The sequence below is a fragment of the Megalops cyprinoides genome, chromosome 8 (genome assembly GCF_013368585.1).
Source record: "Megalops cyprinoides isolate fMegCyp1 chromosome 8, fMegCyp1.pri, whole genome shotgun sequence".
In the NCBI taxonomy this organism is placed as follows: Eukaryota; Metazoa; Chordata; class Actinopteri; order Elopiformes; family Megalopidae; genus Megalops; species Megalops cyprinoides.
This window is the reverse complement of record NC_050590.1, coordinates 10,529,196-10,541,240: the sequence shown is the minus strand read 5'-3', so window position 1 is coordinate 10,541,240 and position 12,045 is coordinate 10,529,196.

Sequence of the window (12,045 nt, the reverse complement as noted above, 5' to 3'; positions counted from 1 at the left end):
CAGTGTTTTCATATATGCTATCAGAATTCAAATAGCCTTCTGTTTGCACTCAGAATGTGAAAACTGGAGCTAATGTGAAAGCGGAGAAAATCAGAAGGTTTTGAATTCTAGCACTCTCCTTCAGAGGTGGATTGGCAAATAAATTCTAGACATGAAGGACTGTACTCCATAATTTTTGTGGCAGCTTGCAAGTTTCAGACCCCCCCCCCCCCCCCCCCAATTAGTCAGTAGGAAAATAAAACTAAAGTAGTGACTGTGGAACACCATATTGTAATGGTTGGCTTTTCTCAAACCCAAACTGTTGTTAACAACATTTGTTGTAATACAACATTTAAAATCAATTCAAACTTTGATGATAAATAAAATGATATGTGGATATCTGGAACGGCACTGGAACAAACTTAGTATACACTCCCCATCATTTTACTCTGGGTGTGCAGGGTTGTAACATAACATCACAGCATCGCGCTGGATAACTTAAATGAAAACGCACATGCATAAGCACAGGCATAACAACATGCAGGTAAGTAACAGATGGAACAGAGGGTTCCCTGTGAGTATTCAGGTCGGATGCATTGAAAATACGTTTTGTGCTCGTTCTCTCAGCTTTCATTGCCACAGAATATGCACACAGGCATTCAGATTTGCTGAAACAACAATATGAATACAGTGAGTCTTTTGTAAATGCTTTTTTTTTTTGACTCAATCTGATCTGTGATATAGAAATTCTCAAACCTGAAATATTTACAAGCAGTGTAAGTGTATTATTGATATTACTTATGCATATGTTTAGAAGGTAGAAATCTTGCTGTTTGAATTGTATATACTGTGGGAGGTTGGGCAGATGAGGAAAACATCTAACATCAACAAGTCAGAGATTTAACAATAAATTACATGTTGCACTTTATCTAATGAGCAAGCATCATGTGCAAATATTTTCACTAATGTTCTCCTCACCCTTACTTCACAAGTACTGCATGGGTAAATTGCACTTTCACAACCACTGGTGCAGAGGACTGACGAAGTCTGAGTATATCTCTGATGATCACGGGATGTAGGGGAAAAAATGAAATAAGCAACAAGAAAAAGTACTGTTGAAGTATTTTAGCTGAAATACTGAAAGCTAACAAGACAATAGAAGAAAGACAATTAGGTACTGTGGGAGGCAACAAAAGAATGTGGTGAGGCCTTGACACCATACTCTCCCCTTATGAATTTCTTTAGGATGCAATAGTATAATACAATAATTACCATTACTATTTCACTCTGTGAACTGCATTGTACTTCATTATCATATCAATTGGGAGTTTCACCACAAACTAGAGCTGTATTTCTCTAAAGGTTTGGCTGATGTTACATTTGAAATCACGTATTTGGCCAAGAAAACATATTTATCATAGTGTACCATCAAAATATTTCATGGAACTTTTGGTAGTTCTACTGCATACATATATTTAGGGAACATCAATATGCTTATGATGCAGCTCTTAATGACAACTCAATGATGGCCCCCTCTCTCAAGTGAAAGAGCATTAAATAGTTTGATCTTCAATTTCTTAAGTCCTTCTGCACTGGAGAACAGAAATGAGCCACACAGCTCAGCGCATATGGTGCTGTAATCCAATGAAGTAAGATGTGACCGTATTCAAAAGAAAAAAAAAGTTCAACAATATAGACAGACGAATGGCCTCGTTTCCACACCGTTATAACCCTTATTATGTCTAATTGTGATTCCTGTGTGGCTGCTGAGCTGGCCACAGCAGTGCCGTTTTCTCTGAAATGAGCTCTCCCGGGCCCACCTTAGCTTTCTCGTCTCAGCAGTTTCACACCTCTCTAAATGAAAGCCTGCAGGACTCATTAGTGCTACTTTAGGTATCGTTCTCCTCTCATTTGCTGTTGTCTAGCTTTCTTTGAGATTCAGACCGGGAGCCTCCGTGCAGTGTCTCCTCAGACGCAAATCAGTGTTTATCACGCTTCTTCATAGTTGAGGGGCTATGTGCACTGCTTATGAATGTGGGCAGATAAATAAATGAAAACTGGACAAGTGAACGCTCTTGGAAGAGTAGTATTCGCTACTGAATCTGAAATTTTTATCCTAGCATGGGTTTTTTTTTTCTGCTGGGGCCTCAAGCCAAGAAGTTCAAGCCAACAATGTTGTGCGCCGTCTTGTTTTTGAATTTAAAGTGTCTCCTATATTTTCATGTCAGTCTGTGAAAAACATAATTGACATTCCTGTGCATACCAGAGAAAATGCCGAATTTGCATTTTTTTTTTGTCATGCACATAGAATATGAAATGGTAAACTAATGCAAAAAAAAAACAAAAAATCCCGAAGTGGCAGGGTTTCATTTATAGATCCACTGCATACATAAAATGTTATGTCCTCCACAACCCTGTTGTCTGGGGTCAGCTTGTTTCCATTAATGTAGATGTTACGCAACAGAGCTCACTGTGTGCTATGGAGACCTTCCAATGCTGCGGCTACATAGACAGTTACACATCACTTTGGCTGATTTTTTGTCCTTCTTATGTGATTTAGAAACAGCTGACTAATTATTTCTCAAGAACTAGGTCATTGTCTTGAATTGCTATTAATGACCACATTGGTCATCTAATACCAAGAGACAGAGTTAAATGACAATAATGTCAGATTGAAAAATAACTGCTCGGAATGGATATATTTTTGTATTGGCTCATTAATGCTATAAATCAATCTTTATCTGCTTTTTTGAAATTTTGCACTAGTTGAACATACATAATGCTATTCATGAGCTCAGAGGCTAGTGGAGGTAGATTGTCATAATGATCAGAAAAGAGAGTTTTAACATAAATCAGAACATTTAATGACTGTTCCAGACAATATTAAGATTTCTTAAGATTGTTCTCATTTTTTGGCGTGAGATTTAACCAGTATGGTCCAAAGTAAGGTAGGGAGTGGACATATATGTAAACTGCAGACAGCTTTTTTTTCCTTGAAATTCAATGGAAGACTGAATGCTGGAATCTTTCAACAGTCACACTTTTTGAAGACCTGCTTTGCACGCGTCTTTCAACTTTTGATAAGACTTTTTGTCAAAGACTCCTTGCCTGTTCCATGCCACCCGTGTCTGTACCATATGCTGCCTCCCTAGTCCACCCTCTCTCTCTCCACAGTTTGCCCATTGGCAGCTCCTCAGGGGATCTCTGCGGGGCTGGCCTGCCTGTGGCGGTGCATTTGTCCACAGTTGTCTGTGCCCACCTCCAAAGCAATGCTTCCTACAGAGGCATGGGCAGGGTACAGAGAACCTCTCTGTGGCAATCCAAGCAAACTCCAGCTTTCGTTTGCTTGCTAATGCAATGCTTATTTTGTGTCATTGTCAATAGTTTTTGTGTCATTTTGTGATCATATCTGAACAATACTCCAGGCTCTGCTTTCCCTCTGTCAAACCCTTTATGGCTTTGGCACTACAACTTAGTTAAGTGGCACAGGCAGGCATTAGCTTTACAAATGTAAAAAAAAAAAAGGTTGTTACAACAACAGGAAGAGTAGAAATCAAGCTTTGGAATCAAGGGGCAGAGAGCATGCTCCTTCAAAGCTAACGTGATAAGTGCAGTCTCTACTTCTGACTTCCACTTAATCAAGTGGTTAAAATGGCAGGACAAGTGCCAGCTCCTCGTGTCTCTGTGTATACCTCTCAGCTGCTGAAATGGGGATGGTAGACACACTGATCTCTGGGAAATCAAAGATTAAAGGAAGGACTTGTGTCTGACTGAAACATTGCTGACTCAGAACCTCTTGAGAGCTAAGTGAAAACAGCACATCTGTGTGTTAAAATAGGACAATACTATATTATACAAGATGAGCAGTGTGGTTGCTTCATTTGACATTCTTAACCACGATGATAAAACCATGTTGAAAACTGGAGGTAAGTAAATATTTCCATGGCTATTCAAACATGGTCACTCTGATGTTTTAAGACATTTTACAATGAAAACATTCAGTAATACTAGTATAATAATAGTTTGCATACATCATACAAAATACAACATACATCTTTAGAGTTTGAGAAAGGCAAAGCAAAACCAAACCTTCACCAAAAATGTATGTTTCCATCCCTGTCTGTCTCTCTATTACTCACTCTCTTTCACACTCATACATTTTCAATATTTTAAAACATATTTCAGATCAATTCCCAGGCTTTAAACATAGTCTGGGCAACTTGTATCACGCAGCTTCAGAATCTGGACAGCTTCAGTGTTTATTCTGAAGCTTCAGCTTCAGAATAAATAACTACCACTGCTGGCACTTTTAAACAATTACAGAGTATCTTCCCCAAATAAATTGGTATAAACAAAAAAATCTGCCCTGAGATGCTCAGGTGAACCTATGTCTAGTTGCCCTAGTCGGTTTGTGTATTTTTGTCTTTTACTTGAACAACATTACCTGACTACCCCCCATGATCTTGTGACTGCTGGCCTGTGTTGATTGTGTTAGTTGCTGACTCAGATAGGGGGGCCTCCATGTTGCTAGCTAAGATCTGGGGGCAGATTGCTCCACCATTCCCTTTGGTCTGCATGCCAGATGCCTGTCAGGGCCCTGGCCTCATTAGCAGAATTACGGAGATCAAACAAAGCGGCCGAGGAGCAGAAGAAAGAGAATGCACTCACCCTTTCTGAGATGGGCCAGATGAAAGGGACGCAGACAGTGAAGTGGGAGCAAGTAAAGGCATTGGACGACTCGTGCACAGTTCGAGAGGGAAGGTGCTTTGATTCCCGCCGTCTATTATACATGAAAAACGCTGAGCTGTTTGATGGGTCTGCGCAGGCCTGATGAATCCAGAAAATGAAAGCCATTGCGAGCTGTTTATGGGTTTACAGCATGTTAAAGGTATTGCAGTTTTGTTGCATCCAAGAGGAGTTTGTGAGTTTGTATAGGCAGAGGTTTTTTTTTTTTTATAACTGGGTTATTTGAAAGAGGGGTAGGCCTATACATGCTTCTAGCATCGGTATCAGTGGTGGGCTGTAACGCTGAAGAGGCTGTGGAGATGGGAGTCCCCAAAACAGAATGTTGGAACAAATTAATTAGCTCCACAATGGTCAGTCTTGGTCACTTTTTGGGGGAACATATTTCTTAATTGTACATTCAGTTAGTTAGAAAATACAATATAAGTTAACTACTTATGATGGAAACCCACTGTAATTAATTTGTATCAGCATTATCCCATGTGTCATGAAATGCTTAATGTCCATGCAAGGTAGACGGGTGTGATAGTGGCAAGGAAAATCTCCCTTCAACGTCAAGGATGAAGGAGGACAGTAACAACTCTCCTTTTGAATGCAAATTATTGTATACATCTTGATGACAGTCTGAAAATTTGACAACTATTAAATGTATTTATCTTTTGAGGGCAGAGCAGCTTTCTGGGGTTCCCTAGGTCCTGCTCTGGATATGGAGTAATGTCTCATGCTGCTGTGCATTGTGTCTCTCCTGGGTCGGATGCTGTTTTCTCACTGCAAACTACCTGCTGCCAATGAAAACAAATAGCTAATGCAAGGCATGAAATCAAATAATGTTGAAAAACCAATAAAACCATCTTGAATGATTTCAGTAGCATCTACATAATATAGGATTAATGGAGAACTGAGTGTGACAGGCACTGCAAGCAGTTTCATCTATCTGCAATGCATAAAATGAGCTACAATCACTTCATTCTCTCTAGTACTGCAGCAAAATGGAGGCAATTAGATTATTTTGGGTAATGTAAGGTCAAATACTGTTAAGAGAATGAGAATGACTCCAATTGTCCCATTGAGTGCTTCCTACATCTGACTTCCTATAGCCCCTGAAACAGGGTTGATAATTGTGGCTTCAGAGCAGCATACACTTCACAAAAATAGAGTAGTTTGTCTAAACCTAAACTGGAGCACCCTTCTATAAATATTAGCAAAGAATGAACAGAACTGCCTCTTCAAAATAAATCTATCTTTTTAAAATAAAAAAAAACTAAAGGGTATTGGGTAGAACACATCTGACTATTCAGTTGGAGGTGTAGCACCAGGAAAGCTGGGGGGCAGAGAGGTCGTACACACAAAAGGGAATGACTGAGTACAGTGAGACCTGATGGGAAGAAACAGAGATTGAGCCACACAATTTCAGTAGATCAGGGGCTGACCTGGTGGGCTGATGCCGATGCACTCCACACCAATGACACCTTATTATTTATTAATCACATTGCTGAGTTGATAAAACTCCAGAAATGTGTGGGTATAGCATCGTGGCATCGCTCACTGGCCCTGGCATGTGTCTGTCTGACGAAATAATCAGGCCTCATCCTTGCCTCCATCAAGTGGTATCTCCCCTGGCAAAGTCAGTGTTGCCTCTCTCTCCCATTCTGCCCACTGCTGACAGGTTACTGATATTATTGCAGTGGCACCAATTGATTCTTGGAGACAGGGCACCAAAAATCAAATCACACATAATGGAATTTTTATATTTTGACTGACTGTTACAGACATGCTGTGTAATGGCATATAACATTACATATGTAATATATTATGTCTTTTCACACCTATTTTCAGGAGTTCATCACAATTGCCCTTTTGAAAAGAGTCAGAGTTTTTTTTTTTTTTTAACATCTTTCACATATTAGCTAAAAGAAAAAATGATAACGTAGGAGAAACAAGGAAGCCATAATACAATGCAATGTGAATATGTTCTTTGTACAGGGCCATCTTTATGACAAGTTGTATTAATTACATTAAACATTAAAAGGTCTGTTCAACTGTATTTTAGCTAAGTGAAACTGATTGAGGATATGATGATTAAGGATATTTAAGGATAAGTGTGCATTTTTAAAAATCCCATTTTCAAGCATACGAGGCTATTCCTCCATGAGAAAATATTTTTCTGTTTTTTTTTTTTTTGTTTTGAGACCAGTTTCAATAAAAAGATAGACACCTGTCCGTGTACTCCTCATTTATTTAATGGTTGTCAGTTTTCCTCATATTTTTTTTACATATATTTGTAACATGATTTGTTTTTCCCTCTATTTTTCTGTGTGTGTGTGTGTGTGTGTGTGTGTGTGTACGCGCGTGCATTTGTGTGCACATGTATGTGTGCGTGCATGTACAGTGAGTCTTTTGTAAATGCTTTTTTGACTCAATTTGATCTGTGATATAAAAATTCTCAAACCTGAAACATTTACAAGCAAGTTGAGTGTATTATTGATATTACTTATGCACATTTCAGAAGGTACAAATGCTGTTTGAATTGTACATAATGTGGGACGTTGGGCAGATGAGGAAAACATATAACATCAACAAGTCAGAGATTTAACAGCAAATTACATGTTACACTTTATCTAAATCTAGCAAACATCAAGTGCAAATATTTTCACTAATGTTCTCCTCATCCTTACTTCACAAGTACTGCATGTGTAAATTGCACTTTCACAACCACTGGTGCAGAGGACTGACAAGCTCTGAGTATATCTCTGATGATTGCGGGATGTAGGGGAAAAAAAGAAATAAGCAACAAGAAAAAATGCTGTTGAAGTACTTTAGCTGAAATGATGTGGCTTTAAACCTACAGCTAAAAATCCCATTTTCAAGCATACAAGGATATTCCTGTGTTTCTCTCCTATGTGTTTCTGTCCTATGTCTCTCTCTCTCTCTCTCTCTCTCTCTCTCTCTCTCTCTCTCTCTGTGTGTGTGTGTGTGTGTGTGTGTGCGTGCATGCATGTGTGCACACAAAGTTTGGCGTATGTCATCACCACACTCCATACCATTTGTTTAATGAAAAAAAGAAAACATTGACAGAAACTGACAGAAATAGAATTTATGATGTGAAAACTAAACCCAAATCAATAACTTGCATACTTCAGGTTATTCGCTGTAAGCAGTTATGTGAAATACCGAATTAAACCGCGTGATAATTACTTTTAATTTCAAATTCATACTCATGATTTCCAAACGTTATTTTAAAGCCAAAATCAATATTTTAGCTAGAAATCAAGGCAAGGTATGTTTTTATATTGCAAATAGGGAGGAACAGCAGTCAGTTTGCAGTAGTAGAATCAGGATTGTGCTGACTCTCTGCATGCCCCAGGCAGGTTTCCCCACAATCCATGAGCTAATTACTCGAAAAAATTCTCTTCCCCCCATCTTATTCTACATATTGCACAGCTCAGATACCCCCCAGAGACCCAACAAAAGAAAGCATCCGCAAAAAGCAATAAGCATATCAATAAATGACACGCTTTCCAATGCAGTGTGTGTGTGTGTGTGTGTGTGTGTGTGTACTGGATTTCTTTCCATGTCACACTAAGAAGAACAAATTGGACCTGTGTAGGGATACTTGGGGAGGTTCATTTCAATGAGGACAAAGATGGCCTCATCTCCACAGATACGATGGAGTGAAGCCTGGGGCTTTGTTTCATCATGCCTGAGGTCGAGCGTTAAGTCAAAACACAACAACTGCAGACACTTCAGTAATTAAATCCCTACTTGATTTTAGATCAAATTATTTCTAGGTGTGAAGTATTCTAGCTAGCTAATTATTTATCCTTCCATTTTATGAATTGAGAGGTCAAATAGCTCCACAGCAGCTATGAGGAAAAACAATAACTACAATAAAATCAACCGATTGCTAATTAAATAAAGGAAAAGAGAGTGTAGTGGGTCACACCAAGAGTTAATTAAAGCCAAGTGTGTCCACTGTGTAACTATATAGATCCTTACTTCACAAGCATGAGATGTGGCCCTCAAGCACTGACAGGTACCCAATACCGGTATCCAACAGATCCATTACTTTGAAAATTATTCTGAGGACAAAAGGGCACAGTCATAAAAACTTAGTCACACAAAACCTAAATAAATTTAAGCCGTCCTAATATACTGATTTGGAATTCAATGTCAACATAGTTAAATGCAAGCCACATTTAATTCAAGCACGATCAGCTTCATAAGAGTCATTCCCTTTGGTAATTTACAATAAATTCAAAAGAAGACTTGAGGCAATAATAAATTTGTGAAGGCAATCATGAAATTCAAGGTATGTGGACAAAATTTTCTGTGAACACACTCACACACGCATGCACGCACGCACGCATGCACGCACGCAAAAACAAAAAAATAACACACTCACATGCACACAATACCCAGTGATACAAAAAAAAAATCATGCATACATACAAACAGTATACAGTTAGTAGTGTAGGTATAGTATTTAACAGTGGGGAAGATTTATTATCACTTTGACCTATTCCTCCTTTTCAGAGATTAGGTTTTAAACGCCAAACGCCTACAGTAGGTGTTGTATGCAGCACACGGGTGAAGTGAAAACAAAAGCTCAGTTTTTCAGTGAAATAAAATAGATGTAGCTCTCTGAAAAGTATAATCTGTCTCATTTAGTTCTCATGGTTTTATGGGAATAACAGGTCTAAAGTAAATGCAAAGAGCTGCTTCTAGCTGTAAAGGCTGCTAAAGTGATGTCAGAGCAACTATCCAGAATGACTTACAAGATTCAAAGTGTATAAAATAAAGTGGCAAGCAAGGGACACTACTGACAACATATGACCATGTGTCAGTGCAACACATAGTACTGAGATCACAAGTGTGTGCCTGGCTCAGCACATAGGTGCAATGCAGTATATTAATGCACTACATCATTATAACCAGAAAGCTACCACACAACCTGGAAAAAAACTTCCACATATAAATCACACATTAAGGTCATGCTTCGGAAGCGGTGCAGAGGTTCAGTCTGAGGAGATGGGTCTTCAGTCTGTGACAGAGGGTGACCAGCAACTCTACTGCTCCAAAAAATCCACTGTCACTACATTGGAAAAGCAATAGTATAATGACTAAAGCAACCTTAAAGGATACAGCAGCACAGATAGTTTTGCCTGTGGACACCACATGCCATTATGAACCAGGAGAGAGCTGCACAGAGCTGTTTAGAAGTGTTTTTTTTCCACATTATGTCTCAACAGCTATTCACAATAGTTTCACCCTCCCTGGGGAAGGAAACTGACTGAAAGACAATCTTCCTTCTCATCCATCCATAGTGCTTGGAAATTTAATTGAGTTTTGTGGTATGAAACAATGAAGTTACTCATCGCATTATCATCACATTAGACACTGAAGAAAATGCAGTGAAGTTATAAGTTACAATCAACGCCTGAGGAATAATCTCTATTGTGTGAAATGAATTATTGAGCACAAAGAGCAAAGAATTGTTTTCAAAAATCACCCCGGGTACAGTGGACATACTTGGAAAATTGGAAAATTAACCATGCTAGTCTGTGTCAAAAAGCACGTATTTTGAGACTGATTTCCTACTCTTGTGAAATTAAAACAACTGTAGCCAAATTCTCAGTATTTTCATTGTTAGCACAGTTGAATGACTTGAAGGCCGCGGAGTTTTATTTGAAACTCTCCACCCCAAAGCATATTGCACACTGGCTCCATCCTATTCATCCCTCTTCATATGGGCTGGTAAACAGTTTTTGGGCCATACTGCATTGTCTGTGAATTCTGTTTTAAGTTTGGCTGTTCAGTGCCCTTCTCATACAGAAGACTGTCCCAACAAACCTTCCTCATAACCCACAAGCAAAGACTGATTAAAGTGCACCAAGTGAGAGAAAGTCATTCACACATGTGGAACATTCAGTTATTACGGACACAATGCTACCTGCCTGGTGTAAGCAGGGAATGCTGGCCAACATATCAGATTTTCACATTCTCTTATGTTCGTCTCTCAGTCTCACTGTTTTTTTTTTCCATGAGAAGAATTCTCTTTTCCCCCTGTAAGGATGCATTGCATATCATGCATACACATGTACTGAAATGTTGCATTACCAAGGGCCCCATTGTAAGCATTGTAATAAATACCCTCCAAGACAATGCTACCCAGAGTGGTCACTTGCCAGTAGGTTTGACTATGTATCGCATGATTGTAAAATTAATTCTGTTCCTAAAACATTACTTGTATTTCCAGATGAATATGTCCCATGCAGCATGGCAACGTATGGACGGCAACATGGTTAGGATTGTCAGTGAGTGAGCCACATCTTTCTGCTTGTAAGGTAAGGCATGTAATAGAATACCACAGGTGCACGTCAGCATCTTTCCGCTCAACATGGAAAGGCAGGCTGATATTTCTCCAGGCCCAGTGAGCAGTGCTGTGAGGCTGCATTGTGTTTGTGGAATGCATTAAGATTCCGTGGCATGTGTTTTTCCCTGGCACTGGTGCGGAGTAAACACCAGCTGTGCGGGGAGGCCGGCACCCAGGTGAGCGGAACAGGTCAGCCCAGGTTGCTCCTGGTCTCATCCCCAAAGCTTTAGATACCCGAGCATGAATATATCAAAGGCGCAGACTGAGATACAGGACTGCGGCTTCAAACAAACCAGGCTGAGGCTTCCCTGAGTGGCTGCTGCCCCTTTGGCTCCCGGGACCACCTCCTGTAAAAACAGAAAAAAAGCGACTTTCAGGAAGATAAAACATAAAAAAACAACAGTGCTACAATAGAACAAACATTTCTCCCGGGTTGGCCCAAAGACCACGGTATACACATATTTTGGAAAAATCTCCATTTACCCTATTTCAGTCCTTGTGTCCAGTGTTGGTGTTTTCTGAAAGCCTGATTTTGCTCTGTTTTGCTCTCCCCACTTATAAAGCGTAACTTACATGTCCCAGATGAGATCTGGTGATAAATTATTCAGTTGCTTTTGCCTGCTACAAGCAAACTTGTTAAAGCTTTGACACACTACTAGCTTTATGACTTACATGTGCAGGACTTGGTATTTAGGGAAGAGGAAATGTCAGAATTCTGCCAAAGCTGTATATTTTGAAGCATTATGTAGATTTGTAAACAGTTGATTTTGATTGGTATGTCCCTGTATTTCTCAGAACTGTCTGTAGAAGCACTTATAACAAATATCCCATTTCGATGTCATTAAACCACCCTTGATGCTTACTTCTCAGGCTAGGCTGATGGAGGGTATCCAGAAGGGCATAACGTTAAGGGATATTAAAAACATTTTTTCAACGCAATTCCCTAATTT